The sequence below is a fragment of the Choristoneura fumiferana genome, chromosome Z (assembly GCF_025370935.1).
Source record: "Choristoneura fumiferana chromosome Z, NRCan_CFum_1, whole genome shotgun sequence".
Lineage (NCBI taxonomy): Eukaryota > Metazoa > Arthropoda > Insecta > Lepidoptera > Tortricidae > Choristoneura > Choristoneura fumiferana.
In genome coordinates, this window is record NC_133472.1 from 29,431,768 (window position 1) to 29,448,031 (window position 16,264).

At 38.3% G+C, this 16,264-nt stretch overlaps 1 protein-coding gene across 2 annotated transcripts in view; it reads right to left on the reverse strand.

Moving 5' to 3' along the window:
• The window catches only part of LOC141433735 (solute carrier family 7 member 14), a 126,364-nt gene extending 111,559 nt beyond the window's left edge, over nt 1-14,805 (reverse strand). For both annotated transcript variants that reach the window (XM_074095837.1, XM_074095831.1), the window contains exon 1: nt 14,678-14,805. The gene's annotated coding sequence lies outside the window, so the exon portion shown is untranslated. The remainder of the gene's footprint in view (nt 1-14,677) is intronic.
• Between the last annotated feature and the right edge of the window lie 1,459 nt (nt 14,806-16,264).

Sequence of the window (16,264 nt, forward strand, 5' to 3'; positions counted from 1 at the left end):
GTTTGGGACTAGGTCAATTGGTGTCAAGTGTCCCAAGATTTTTTTATTTCATTTGCCAGTAAGATGGTGGTAGTGATCCGGGCGAGCTTTACATAAAGCCATAGGCCCTATCACCCGTTTACTTAGGTACATATTTATCAAGTTAACATTATCTATATCTCTATATTCCGAAAGCACCAATTCAATGTGATGGTATTTAATGTTGAATGTGTACTAAACATCGGCCTGACAAAATAATAAATCTCAATTTAGGTTCACGGAATTCGCTCCTCTATCCCTCGCTACATGCCACTACACTACATACGGATAGCATCCGCAAATTCCGCAACAGGCATCCAATATCCATCAACAATTCCACATAAGTACTAAGCGTACTGCAGCGTTTTTACTCTAAATATTTTTGCTGAAAATGACATTTACAAAATTGTCGCAATCTAATGAAATGAATGAGCAAAGTTTGAAATTTAATGTTGTTACTGCGAATATCAGTCGGGTCGATAGGCTATTGTCTTGTCCCTCGGAGTCGGGAGTCGCGGCAACTGGGGCGGACTCAAGACCCGGTCTGTCGCAACTGTTGCGCTACTTTTGTAGCTACTTGTAGGTACTTCTTGTCGACTTTTGACTTTAACGCTCGAAAGTTTACTTGTATTTTTGCTATAAATACCAGACCTATGGCAATGTTCTGGATATATATAGTGCTCTGACTACCAAGCTAGTAGGTACACAATAATAATGAAAATTTGCTCGTATGAATATTTATCTATGTAGGCAGGTACCTAAACCTGTATATCCGACGCCTACTTATAGTATCTGTCTACACTATCCCTTGCTATGTTTGGGACTAGATGAATTGAGGTAATCAATCCTAGATAATTAAACGAAGAAGAAAGAAAAGGAATATATTACAAGTCCGATTATGTATGCGCAATTAATGTCTATTGAATGACACAAAGTCGAATTTTTAGAGCACTGGTTTACTTGTCTGTGCATTACCTATTTATTCAAGGCAATCACTTCCGAAGAAACTTTTCCGGAATCCTATCTTTTTTAATTTTTACCAAAAATCATCCCTCAGGATGGTAAATTCGAAGTCACTTTTTACTGTTCACCGTTCGTTAGGGTTCCACTCCTTTGACACTTTGAGCTAAAATATAACCTTTACATTCACTTTCGTGTCTGTTTTTATTTCTCACTTTTTTTGGGAGAATACTGACTCTGGTACCTATAGGTAAATAGGTACTCAATTTCAATAAAAACTTTTAAAAAGGCATCATATCATGGTGACAAATTGAGTGAAAATGGTTTTAGTATTATGACAGCTATAGGCACAAAATTAAATGCACGTAGTGAAAATGTTGTTTAAAACAATTATCTTTCTAATATATGTATAAAATTCTCGGGTCCAAAATGTTTGTTACCAAACTCCTTCGAAACGGCTTGACCAGTTTTTATGAAATTGTTTGTGTATATTCGGTAGGTCGGAGAATAGGATGTGAATTGATTGATTGTGATTTTTTATATTTCTACGCGGATGGAGTCGCGGACAACAGCTAGTAATAATTATAATTGTACTAACAAAGACCATACACTATTATACTGAATACCTCAGAAACTACTAGGTAATTGAAGTCTGATTCGAACCAATGATAGCTCCACATTCAAAGGAGCTTTATGTCATCTTTTATTTATAGTGTTCTCAAAATACTGTGCAGTAATTCATAGAAAATTCTCAGATTGGCATCTTATAGCAGTAGGTCAGACGGTTAAAACTGAGATATAATTATATAGGTGTACGAGTATATTATTCATTCTCTCTCTCTTCAAGTGCCTCTCCAACTAGTGAAGGTTGGCAGTCAGCTCCGCATATCTGATTCGGTCTTTTGCCACTCCCGTCCATTCCCGGATATTGCGTAGCCACGATTTCTTCCTACGACCCACTGCTCTTTTGCCTGTCAGTTTGCCCATCATTATCAGTTGCAAGAGTTAATACGTGACCCAGATAGGCAACTTTTCTTTTTTTGATGGTCTGCATTAATTGGCGTGACCTCCCAGCACGGCGTAGCACCATTACTCATTATTATATTGTAATATCTTATTCACAAAAAAGTAAAGAATAATGTTATGATTTGAGGCAAAAAAAATTACATCACTTTCTTCCTTTTTAGGGTTCCGGAGCCAAAATGGCAAAAAACGGAACCCTTATAGTTTAGCCATATCTCTGTCTGTCTGTCCGTCCGTCCGCGGCTTTGCTTAGGGACTATCAATGCTAGAAAGCTGTTATTTTGCACGGATACATATGTAAACTATGCCGACAGAATGGTAAAATAAAAATTTTTAAAAAAAATTTTTTAGTGTACCTCCCATAGACGTAAAGTGGGGATGTTTTTTTTTGTCTCATCCAACCCTATAGTGTGGGGTATCGTTAGATAGGTCTTAAAACCATTAAGGGTTCGCTAAGACTATTTTTCAATTCAGTGATATGTTTGCGAAATATTCAATTTTAAAGTGCAAATTTTCGTGAAAATCGAGCGTCTCCCCACCCTCTAAAATCTAAGCCGGTGGGTGGAAAAATTTGAAAAAAATTCAGCATGGTAGCAAGTTTATTAAACTTTCAAGGAAAACTATAACAGCTAAGTTTGCTTGAGAATTATTAGTAGTTTCAGAGTAAATAGCAGTCTAAGGTATAAGATATACCTAAACTTGGAAGATTCCGTATAAAATACGAAATCTATAGAAAAATATTACTTAATTTTTTCGTAATGGCTACGGAACCCTATTTTGGGCGTGTGTGACATGCTCTTGGCCGGTTTTTTTTAAATCTTTACTCCTTGCAACCCACCACATCCTGGCTTTTTATCTATTGTCAAGCGTTTTTAATACGCGACAAACCGCAGATTATGGACATTTCAGTCTTTTCGTGATATATAGCTTTGTAGCTAAGCATTGGATTTTCTACATGTTCGTGAAAGATACGTTTGCGCTGTTGATGTTGTTTGCTCGACATTTTGCAAACGAAAAAATAAAAGAAGAAAAAAACTGTCCCCTTATTATAGGCAAGTTCTTTGTAAAAAAAAAATAGTTTACAAACTTTGTATATCTTCAATTTTTGCGTAAAAATAGCCATTTTTGTATGCCCAAGTGTTGGCGTGTTCAAGCTTTAATAATAATTAATAATGCCGATCTTTCTTTTACTTTATTACCTACTAAGAGCCGCCACGTACGCTCGGAATTCCGTGTCGGGATTTTCATCACACACATTCGTTTATTTCCTTCGATCATCAATTTTATTTCAATTCTGAAGGCAGAAGAAGGAACGGAAAACTCCAGTCCATAGATCCATTATCGAATAGTCCATATATCGAATTCCTTCAGAAATCGAATCCAAGTGTATGTGGCGTCCCTTAAAGAAGATTTTCCAGAGAAAACGAAGTCGCTGGTAGAAGCTTGTTTATTGATAAAAGCCTACTTTGTTTAGGTACAAACGGCAACGACTACTTACTCGAACGCGGATGGAATGTGATCTAGTTTGAGCAAAACTAATATAAAGTTTGCGGGAAACTGTCAAAATTGTACTGCAGAAGGTCCTTATTGGTTTAACAAGTAGTTTTGCCGTCTTCATTGAAATTCTGGACGCCATCTTGCGAATTTACGAGTTGCTAGATTATGTACATTTAAAACTAGACAGATTAGATTATGAAAGTGACCATGGTGATTTAAAATGCGGAGGTATATTATAGTATTGGACCAAAAATGAATTTACAACCCTTTGTCCACCCAAATAAATTAAATAGATGATACGAGTAGGATTGATTTTTGTCACAATGTCGCTATGAAATTTCAAAACGGGCTACTACAAAACTCGAAGTTCGTGTCGTGTGGTCCCTCTCGCTCTCGCATTAAATAGTATAAGTGTCAGATGTTGTTGTTGATGTTGTCCATAGTAAGTTTTTTCGCCTGCCTTTGGAACTTGTTTAGAACAGAGTATAACTTGCATGATTGAGTTTTAAAATGAGAACATTTTGAATTGTGTCAGTCAGTTTCATTCTAAATGTGCGATGTATAGGTATAATTTTGTTTTTCATTTTTTGCAAACGAGTCTACGACCACTTCTTTGTATCCGATCGAGTATCTGACTTAGGTAACTCGGTGATAATGCAATAATCTACTAATTACTGAAATTCTAATGGTTTTGCCAGGATCGTCTCTGCAGGACGGATCTCTTTAATGTTACTTTAATTCAAAGATTCAAGATTCAAAGATTTAAATCATTTATTGTAAGACCACAGGTATATAAATAAGGTATTAAAGTTTTACAGTCTCTTTCCATAGTCTACCATATTATTACATATTTTTGTTGCCATACCAAAAACACTTTTTTTATAAAAACTTGTGTGTGAACGATAAGTACGTATAAATTTTTTATCGTTTCGTAGGTTACATTTTCTTATTGACCTGTAACTTGTGTAGTTTGAATGATATTGCGAGAAGAATCAAGAAAAAGTACGTATACAGTCAGTTAACATGTCAAATTACAGCTTTCTAGTACTAGCGGTCTCTGAGCTTACCCGTGGACAGACAGACAGACAGACGGACAGACATGGCGAAACTATAAGGGTTCCTAATCGACTACGGAACCCTAAAAAAGGTCATGTGTTCAGTCTCAAAATTACAAATAGAAGTGAGGACGGAGATTATGATAGTTAATTCTAGCCGATTAAATTTACTAATTAAGCAAACTGAAGTGGCAGTGAATCAGCCAATAATAACCACTGGGGTAAACGAGTTCTTGAATGGCAAACGTAGCGTGGGATGGCCTAGGTGGAGCGATGATCATTGCAAGGTGGCTGGCAAGAACTGAATGAGAGTGGCCGATCGATCGTGCTCAGTGGCGTGCAATTGGAGAGGCCGATGATGATGATGTTGATGATGATTAAATTTACAAATTAAGTATAAATTAGTAAAGCATACGTGTTTGTTTAAAAAAATTATGCATAATATGCAGTAAACTAGTCAAAAATATATAAAAACCAGTGTCATTATCTTGATTTAAATACACATTGCTATACATACATGGTGGTACTAGAACTCATCGTTTTCCCATTACACTTAGTTGACACGGTATGAGAAAAATGTAGCGAATAGAATTACTTTGCGGGGCATGGAGTTAACGAAGTTAGCCATCGAGTGCGGTATCGTAACGCTGGTACCTACTCGTATCGTATAGGTACTTTCGTGGACCTATTTGATGTGGCTGACATACTCGTCACTAGGTAGGTACAATTTCAAATGCGTCATCAGCACATTTTTTTCAAAAATATACTCAGCGGCACAAAATTTGGCCCTCGCCACATACAAAACTACCTACCTATTACTGCATACATTTGATGGCCAGATTTTTTGCAACTCAGTATATCCTAATCGACCGTTGCTATTTGAATAAATCAGATTCATCACAATCTACCATTTTAGTATCTTTTAAACATGGTTGAACCGCGTGGCGATGCTAGATTCTGGCCAGTCTGTTACGAGCAATGTAAAGCAGAACTTGCTTTGGCAACCCTAAAAATAATACCCGACAACCAGCAATGTAATAGTTATTTATGTGGCTGGTGCATAATGAGAGGCATTAAAGGACGAGTGTGGTTCATAATAAGATCACGCAAGTGTTTTAATGCCTAATTATGTATAGCCGCATACATAACTTTATCTACATGCACTCGCCTTCGGCTCGTTTCACATAATAAGATCACACAAGTGTTTTAATGCCTAATTATGTATAGCCGCATACATAACTTTATCTACATGCACTCGCCTTCGGCTCGTTTCACATAATAAGATCACACAAGTGTTTTAATGCCTAATTATGTATAGCCGCATACATAACTTTATCTACATGCACTCGCCTTCGGCTCGTTTCACATAATAAGATCACACAAGTGTTTTAATGCCTAATTATGTATAGCCGCATACATAACTTTATCTACATGCACTCGCCTTCGGCTCATTTCACATAATAAGATCACACAAGTGTTTTAATGCCTAATTATGTATAGCCGCATACATAACTTTATCTACATGCACTCGCCTTCGGCTCGTTTCACATAATAAGATCACGCAAGTGTTTTAATGCCTAATTATGTATAGCCGCATACATAACTTTATCTACATGCACTCGCCTTCGGCTCGTTTCACATAATAAGATCACACAAGTGTTTTAATGCCTAATTATGTATAGCCGCATACATAACTTTATCTACATGCACTCGCCTTCGGCTCGTTTCACATAATAAGATCACACAAGTGTTTTAATGCCTAATTATGTATAGCCGCATACATAACTTTATCTACATGCACTCGCCTTCGGCTCGTTTCACATAATAAGATCACACAAGTGTTTTAATGCCTAATTATGTATAGCCGCATACATAACTTTATCTACATGCATATCATAAGTTTTCTATAATATGTTCATATATGGCCTGTATTTTTAAGTTAGTGTTACTGATAGCTAGTTTGAAGTACCTACCAAAGCTTAAATAAAACAGATAATAAAAAACCAAATTTTATTTATAATAATTATTATTATCTACATGCATGTCATAAGTTTTCTACAATATGTACAGATATGCATTGTTAAAAAAAGTATTACCGATACTTTAATGTAAACATTAAGATGCACTGTACTTTAATGTGAACATTAAAGATGCACCCGCAGATACCAGGTTTCTTAATAAAGGCCATTTGATAGTCGTTTCTGAACATATTATAATAGGGAAGTTAAATCAAATCAAATTAAAGTGTATTGTTGATCATCATCTTGCATCTGCAGATAGGTTGTAATGAGTTTTGATATCTTGATTACACATAAGTCTCGATTTATTTTGGCTGACATTATTTTTGTAATTCACATTATTATTGTATGTGTATGATCACGCATAACTTTTTACCGAGTACTCCGATTTTGATATTTTTTTTATTGGAAAGGGTACTTATACCCGAAATTGGTCCCTTATAAATAAGGAAAAAAGGGTGGGAGAAAATTGAAAAATAAAAACTTTTTAACTATAAAATTAAACCGCCAAAAACATTGAAAAGCATAAAATAATAAACCTTTTTTTATTTAACCTTAATCTAGGTACCAGCACTAGCCAGCGGGAGTGGAGCTATAGTCGTCTACCTGGTGGGCTTCCATCACTCCTTCAGGATTGTGCTGAAGCATTGACTTCAATCTGGTACCTAGATTAAGATAAAATAAAAAAGGTTTATTATTTTATGCTTTTCAATTTCTTCGGCGGTTATAAATTTTTTGTTAAAAAGTTTTTATTGAGTAAAAAACTCATTTAGATTTGTAGATAGAAATAATCTTGGGTTAAAATAATTACTTAACCTTAGACTAAACAGGGCTTTAGAAAACGCAGGAAAAAGTGATACATTTACACTGCTTACTGTAATTCGACGCGTGTGTCACTGAAAGGGTTTCACGTACCATTTTGCCGGCAGTATCGAAACTGTATGTAGGTACCTACCTAATGGATATTTTAGATGTCCCAAATGTGACACCATGCATGGCCTCTCGACACCTTCGAAGTCATCTTATTTATCCTACTCGACCGCTGATACAAGATAAACCTTCATATTATGTATATAGAACGACAGGTACATCAGCCAAATATGTGGCCTACCACAAGCCTACCACCCGTTGATAATCGTTTGCATATCATAAAACAATAATGCCAATAGGAGTGTCTGTCAACTTGAAAGTTCGACTTTAGCGACATATTCATTTGATAGAAACTTGTTAAAAAATTGATGGACCACATATTTTGCTCATGGTACATCAGTTACAAAGGATTAAAAGTACAAGGGTGTAAAAGAACTGTTTCGCGATTTTTAAGATTGTCGCTGCGTACGAGATGCATCCACAGAGCACATTATAGGTAGGTACCTTGTCACATTAATCACTAACATAATGACATATTAGTATCGAATCCATGCTTGTCTTTAATCTGAGCACTCTACAGACTTTCCTTGTGTAATTAATTGTTGTCGATATAAAACTACTCATCTAAATAAGGAATTGTATTGACATGCATTTGATTTCAATTCAACTGAAAAATAAAATGATTTTACACAGCCTAAGGTAAATATAAAATATAATAATGATCCTAACGTCCAACACTTTAAACTTGTCTATTTAGTAGGTAAAAACTTACGAATCAGTTATAGCGTTATATTATTATGTTTTATCTATTCCTGATAAAGCGACATGTCTAAATGCAAAAAGACAAACCAACGTGATTTTAACATAAGTTTAACAAACGTTTAAAGTCACAAGGGGATAAGATTGTACCTAACCAAGTTTGCTAGTTTGGATTGAGGACGGATTTTTTTAAGCACTCCGTTTCAATAGCGAATAATAGAACATGGGTAGAAAATTAGCTGAAAATGAGGAAATGAACAAAATATTAGGTCCCTCTTGTCTACGCCTAAGCATAAACGCTTCACGACGCAAAATACCACAGCTACGCATATTCTAGCGCGTAGTTGAATAAGGGGGATCAAATCGAAAGTCGCGTACTGCAGCGCTTTCATGCGTACACTTCCTGAGGGTCTATTGCGTATAATTTCTGACACTCGTGATCAAAATTACAGGACAGTTCTTGCATACAAAAACTATCATTTGATTGTGATTGCGAGTGTCAGAAACTTTAGACAATACGCCCTCTGATTACGGGGATATATAAAGCTGGCCATACCTAGGCCTACACGTTACGATCCACCGCACAGGTTACCTGTGCAAGTTTGCCTGCTCAGGTCAGGTAGCGTATATGGGGACGTTCCATTGTACCGGTGCAGTTCTATTTGCGATGGCATCGAGTGAGGACGAGGACGCACTAGCACTGCGAGGCCTTGCGTTAATTTTGAGGAAAAACGATACAAGAGCAGTGAAAAGAAAGCGGAAAAAGTGGTGTAAGCATTGTTCATTAAAAAGAAAAACGCAGGTATGCACACACGCACGGGTTCACCGTACGATGCAACTGGACCAAAATCGATTTTCGAATTTGCTCCGGTCGCCTGCGCAGGTCAAAAAAACTGCACAGCTCGGTCAGCATACACGCTCCGGTCGACCTGCGCAGGTACACCTGCACAGGTAGACCTCTCCGGTAAACCGTAACGTGTATGGCCACCATAAGTATGAACACAAACGCTACATTGCAACAGGTGATGAACTTGAGGGCGTATTGCCTAACGTTTCTGACGCTCGCGATCGCAATCAAATGACTGTCATTTGATTGCGATCGCGAGCGTCAGAATCGTTAGGCAATACGGCCTCAGGTTTAATCAACAGTGTTAATAAGATAAGTACCTGATAAGAATAATGTGGTTAACCCTTAATACTTAAGGTAGAGGCTAGGTAGAGGCGATTTAGCAACCACTTGCTTTAAGTTGGAAACTGAACCTTATTGTTTTAATTATACGTCACAATTTCCATTGTAATTATCAAAAATACGACTTGATTTAAAAATATTGTTTGCCAGGTATGTATTCGATAGCTGCTTTTGATTCTGTGGTAGTATGCTCCAATGGGGCCTTAAAAAGGGTTAAGTAGTCAACCAGTCATCGAACATCTTACGAGTACCTACCTATACGTATATGTAGTTTCTAGAGAAAATCACGGGTGGATTTTTACTGTGCGTGAGCGAGCTGGTTATCTACTTATGTACACTTCTGGTAAACCACCAAGTTTGATCATTATACATTATCACTTCCTGTCTTTGCTTCCTGTAAACATGTACATATGTGTCGGCGGCCGATCGTAAAATTCGCCAGACCTTGAAATTCCTAGGCATATCGTGAAATGATATGCCTAAAAGTTGGCCAGGCATATCACGATGTCCCTGAGAAACAATACGGCAGATCGATTAGAGCAACGCCTTCGTCGATATTCCTTGCTCTATACCGGGAACATCATGATATGGCAAAAAAAGAAAAATTTAGGTACGACGAGCGAAGCGAGGAGTACGTGTTTAGTATGAATTGTGACCACAACGCACGAGCCGAGCGAGCGAAGCGAGCGTGCAGCGCCAGAATCGACATGGCGGCGTTTCATGATATGCCTAGGAATTTCTTGATCTGCCTAAACTGGCCAAATCATGAAATGGCGGCGTTTCATGATATGCCTAGGAATTTAATGATCTGCCTAACCGTCAGTAGGCAAATCGTTAAACGGTGAGTTTGAACGTGTGGCGGATGTCCCTTAGCCAATTCATGGAATGGCGCCATTTCACGATATGCCTAGGAATTTCGTGATCTGGCGGATTTTACGATCGGCTGCCGACATATGGATTGTTACTGTATACTGTACCCCGACGCAGATGTGAGTTAGTGACGCCAGTGTCTGTCTGTCTATGACATCGTATCGTAGTTCTCAAACGGATGGACCGATTTCGATGCGGTTTAACTACGCAAAAGGGCTAGTCTTTGCGTTCTTAGGACTATTATTTATTATGTGGCGCTAGTTCATAGCTATGTTTGATAAAAGTGGGTTCTGCTATTGAGAAATTACTATGTCAGGGGTTTTTTTAAATTTTCTAAGTTTATTGTTGTATTACGTTGCAGTAGAGCGAAAAAAATTGTGCATACTCGTATATTTATAATTCATTCTCGACTGGCCCCGATTGTACGTACATAGCCTTTTAAGTACGAGTACATACAGAGTGACAAAAATCTTAGTGAAAGTGGGTGACGTTTGCAGGAAGGCATTTTATTTTATTTAATCCTAATTTTGTCTGTGCTCATCATCGTCCGTTCCGTGACATAACTTAGACTAAGTACATAGAGACTCAGATAATTGGCATGAGCAAATCGCTCCGATAAAGCAGTAGAATAAATTTACAAAGCTGCTACCTATAGGTATATCTAGCAACGGCAAAGGTACTATTATCTACAACTGAAGTGGGGATGTTTTATTTTATGCAACAACAACCTTTTTTTTACAAAATAGTATTTATTTTATGTTTATTAGCCAGGTACATTATTATTTATCTTAGAGCTACGATGTTTACTGCTTTTCATAGGGTTACGGTACCTACCAAGTAGATACAACCTCCGTGCTGTAGGTATTCGATTTTAGAATACGCGGCAGTAGTGCTCTCTATTTTCAATTATTTTAGAATACGGCAGCAGTGCTCTCTATTCTCAATTATTTTAGAATACGGCAGCAGCGTTCTCTATTTGTCAATTATTTTAGAATACGGCAGCAGCGTTCTCTTTTTGTCAACTATTTTAGAATACGGCAGCAGCGTTCTCTATTTGTCAATTATTTTAGAATACGGCAGCAGCGTTCTCTATTTGTCAATTATTTTAGAATACGGCAGCAGCGTTCTCTATTGTCAATTATTTTAGAATACGGCAGCAGCGTTCTCTATTTGTCAATTATTTTAGAATACGGCAGCAGCGTTCTCTTTTTGTCAACTATTTTAGAATACGGCAGCAGCGTTCTCTATTTGTCAATTATTTTAGAATACGGCAGCAGCGTTCTCTATTTGTCAATTATTTTAGAATACGGCAGCAGCGTTCTCTATTTGTCAATTATTTTAGAATACGGCAGCAGCGTTCTCTATTTGTCAATTATTTTAGAATACGGCAGCAGCGTTCTCTTTTTGTCAACTATTTTAGAATACGGCAGCAGCGTTCTCTATTTGTCAATTATTTTAGAATACGGCAGCAGCGTTCTCTATTTGTCAATTATTTTAGAATACGGCAGCAGCGTTCTCTATTTGTCAATTATTTTAGAATACGGCAGCAGCGTTCTCTATTTGTCAATTATTTTAGAATACGGCAGCAGCGCTCTCTATTGTCAATTATTTTATGAACTCCGGACTCCAGCAGTGCAGTGTGGAAGGCATGGGGAAACCACCACACTATTTTCCTAAGCAAGTGGTCATGAAGGTTCACTAGGTACTTCAACCAACGACCACGGCCACTCAATCAAGATTGAAGGGACTAAAAAAAAGATACAACCTCTTTATAGCTCATCTCAAACTTTATAAGTATAGCGTATGTTCTCATGAACTTATACCAAAACAAAACTGTCGCACAAATGTGATCATACACATAACTAAACTTTTGCCATGCCCAATGTGGTCATTACCTTATGCCTAAAAATATGTAATTTTTAGGCAAAAGGAAAGCGCGCGCTACCATCTCCAGTTATAATTAGGTACTTAGTGCAGAACATCATAATGAACGTATGCTAAATTAAAAAGGTAGGTATAACTTACTCGTGTTCCTGTAGCATATTTAATTGTGATTAATACGGCCGAGTACAATAAATAAATTTGCACGGACCGTCGCTCATTAAGTAGGGAGGATTTGTTCTATTCTCGTAAAGGGGCATAATTAAAATTTGCTCTTTGCCAAGGACTACGTGTACCTGTTGTTATCTACGCATCGTTTCTATTGTTCTCTGATGTAAAAAGCTTGATATTTTGCAAACGAATCCTGAAAATTGAGTAATAGTTCAGACACAGTCATAATACCACGCACAGGACTTACCACGCTAACACACACGAGTAATATTTACATCGACGTTTTGGCAACATTATAGTGGCCGTGGTCACGAGTAGTCTGAAGTGAGGGGTGACAAGTCTGCCTAGCAGCGCGAGTCCTTCGAACTACCCGCACTTGATCACAAATAGTACCGGCATTCGTATCACGAACTACCCGCACTTCATCATCATCATCATCATCAGCCCGAAGACGTCCACTGCTGGACAAAGGCCTCCCCCTTAGAACGCCACAATGAACGACAACTTGCCACTTGCATCCACCGGTTTCCCGCCACTCTCACGATGTCGTCAGTCCACCTGGTGGGAGGCCTGCCAACGCTTCGTCTTCCGGCACCCGCACTTGGTCATTTTTATTTGTCACCCCATCACACCGACACAATACACTAACAACGTCCGATCGTCCCTCAAAACATTTATCCCAACGCCGACACTTATTTATAACAGGATTCCACGAAGGTGAAAGCTTATAACCATCGTCCCAGTTGAAATTTTTATGCTTTTTTATTTCAACTGCTTCACGTACCATTCTTGAGTAAAAATTACGTTCCGTGGAGAGAATTTTGGGATTGTGAAGCTCAATCCAGTGGTTTGGTCCTGACTCCAATAAATGCTCGGCTATGGCTGACTTATTTATCTGGCGATAAATAAGTAAAGAACAATAGCTGATAGGGTCAAGGAACATATTGCAACTGTTAAAAATCGCCAGATAAATAAGTCAGCCAGTCAGGACGTTGGTTATAAGCTTTCATCTTCGTGGAATCCTGTTATAAATAAGTTTCTGAGGGACGATTGGATGTTGTTAGTGGTGTGTGTCGGTGTGATGGGGTGACTAATAAAAATGACCAAGTGTGGGTAGTTCGTGATACGAATGCCGGTACTATTTGTGATCAAGTGCGGGTAGTTCGAAGGACTCGCGCTGCTAGGCAGATTTGACAGCCCACACTTCAGTCTACTCGTGACCACGGTCACTATAATGTTGCCGAAACGTCGAGGTAAATATTACTCGTGTATGTTAGCGTGATAAGTCCTGTACATGGTATTTTGACTATGAGTGAAAATCACGGAAGTTTAAGACATTATAGTTTAGACACATTTGTAATATTTTTAAAAGACCTATCCAATGATACCGAGTGAACCGGAACTTCAAAACCTTGGTCTACGCCAGTGGGGAAAACGCAGATTTCGAATTAAAAAGAGCCCTTCCAAACTAGTGGGATGAAAAAAAAACGCTTTGTCAGATGGTTAATGTAGGTATACTTTCTACTTACGAGCAATAGGTATTTTAGTACTAAGAATCTCTGTGATAACTCACGGATAAACGGACAGACAGATGAATATGCAACATCGATAAGACATTTGATTGGTGTAGGTTGCATTTGTAAACCTTTAGACTGGGCAAGTGAAAAAGGGATTTAAAAAAACGCAACCTGGTTTAAAGTAATTAATAGTTTGCGATCCTCCTCTCAACTAATATTTTAAATAAATAAATATCATGTTCATGGTACAATTATTATTGACACCAATTGACTGAGTCCCGAACTAAACAAATTATATAACTAAATACTTACCTACTTTAATACGAGTATATATATATTAAACGTCTGACCTAAGATTCGAGAGCAAAAAAGCTTCCACGAAGAAGATAACAGATAGTAGGTAAGTACTTCAGTTCATTGTTTTGTTATGAGTTAACTGATTTCGTTTTTACTAACTGACTTAATAGTTATTATAGGTACTAACTATTCACTACGTTTAACATTAGGTTACTAAAAAACATCCTGTCTCTTTTAATTCATAATATAAAGTTGCATAGCTGAGGGAACTGTTGTGTACATATTTCAGACAAACAACGTTTTCCAGCTAGTGCGCGACAGGTTAGTTTAGTAGGCGATATGTAGTTGTAAAGCCGAGCTTACCCATCTCTGGGAAACATCCGTGTACGATTCCACGAATAACATGCAGTTTCTACAAACGGCATGCAAGGCCGCAGCTGACTGAGCGCGTACAGAGTGCAAATATTATTTCGTCGGTCAAGTGTGTGAGGATAAGAGTTTACGACCCACAGGTTGCGATGCAGTGGAGTGCCGCTGGCGGGCTGTACTCACTATGACCTTGGTGCGGGTGGTGCAGGCAGGCGGTGCAGCGAGCGGGCCCGCACGCCAGCGCGTGGTGCTTATAGGCGCGAAAGGCGCGTGTGGCGCGTGGCGTGCCGGAACAACGCGCGACCGTCCGCCTCGGGTTAGCGCACCACACTGCTTATCGACCTCTCGCCTCTCACACACCGCCCTAATACGCCGCCGCGCCCGCCTTCCGCGCACCATTGCCAAAATGTGAGAAACCTTTAACAATTCATCTGTCATTATCCTTACCGACGCGATCGATGTAAAGGGCGACGGCGATTCACTCTCATCAGGTGGACTCGAGGTGCCGCACAAATGCAATTTGCAAGCGTCTGTTGCGCTTGTAGCTACAAAGCGCCTTGTACCTACGTCATGCGAAAACCATTTTTATCCTTCTCTATATTTTGGTATTGGTTACCTGAAAGACGCTACACAAAGCTCAAGTATATTGAATAGCTGTCTCTGTCATTCGGATACTCTGATTATTGGATCCTCGTCGCTATTTACCCACCACTGACGTTGCAAACATCCAAGATATCGATTTTTCTCAAGATTTTTTTCTGTCGTCAAAAAGCTGAAGGTTATCTAGCAAATAAATAAATAGATAGATTAAGTCATAAAGATTTGTTTACCCTTATAAGGTCGCTACACATAGCACCGTATCATACCATGAGCGTAACAGCAACGTGACAGGCAAAACAAAAATATATTAATCGCATCGAAAGTATGAGACTATGGCCACTAGCACGTTTCGTAACCAACCGTCGCCGTCGCGTGTCAGTACAGTCGGAGTAAAAAAAGGTTCGTCACCCTAAGATCTTTTTTCCTTTGCTCAGTATGAGCGATAATCTGCTTTGCCGATTGAGTAGGACATACTGCGTCAACCTGTCAACCTGCTAAACATAATCAGGTGACCATAACAACCCTACCACTACACCTTGGCACTGACAAACACTGACAATTAAATAGAATATTATTTGATTAAAACTTTTACGAAGTTATTTATTAAAAAGGTTTTGTATTGATATGAAACTAGATATATGTTAGAGGTGTATACTATTTTGACCCTTGTTATCATGTCAAGTAAGTATAATTTGATACGCACTTGTCTACTTAGTACATTGGTGTCAAAACGTACTAAGAGTCTATGACTGTATAAAGGAATCAATTTAATAACTGACGAAGGTTTTCTTACCCCCACTGTACTTGTATGCGTTTGACACACAGTATGACACGTTCCTATTAGGTACGGTCTTGCATAATACGTGTAATGTGTACAGACCGTTATACACTATCTTTTCACCTAAGAATATACCATTACAGCTGCTTATTGTGCGTAAATATTAAATCTTGATGCATCTTGATGTAAAGAAGTCTAATAACATGTACCTATCCTATTAATTCCGACGCCACAAAACTATTTGCCATACTTAAGTATCTCGTTAAAATCAATTAGGTAGGGGTTCACGGTGGATGCAAGCCTTTGCAAACTGGAGGTCTATGGGAGCGGCCTATATCAATCAGTGGACGTCCTACGGCTAAGATAAGTGAGTGAGTGTGAGTAAATGAACT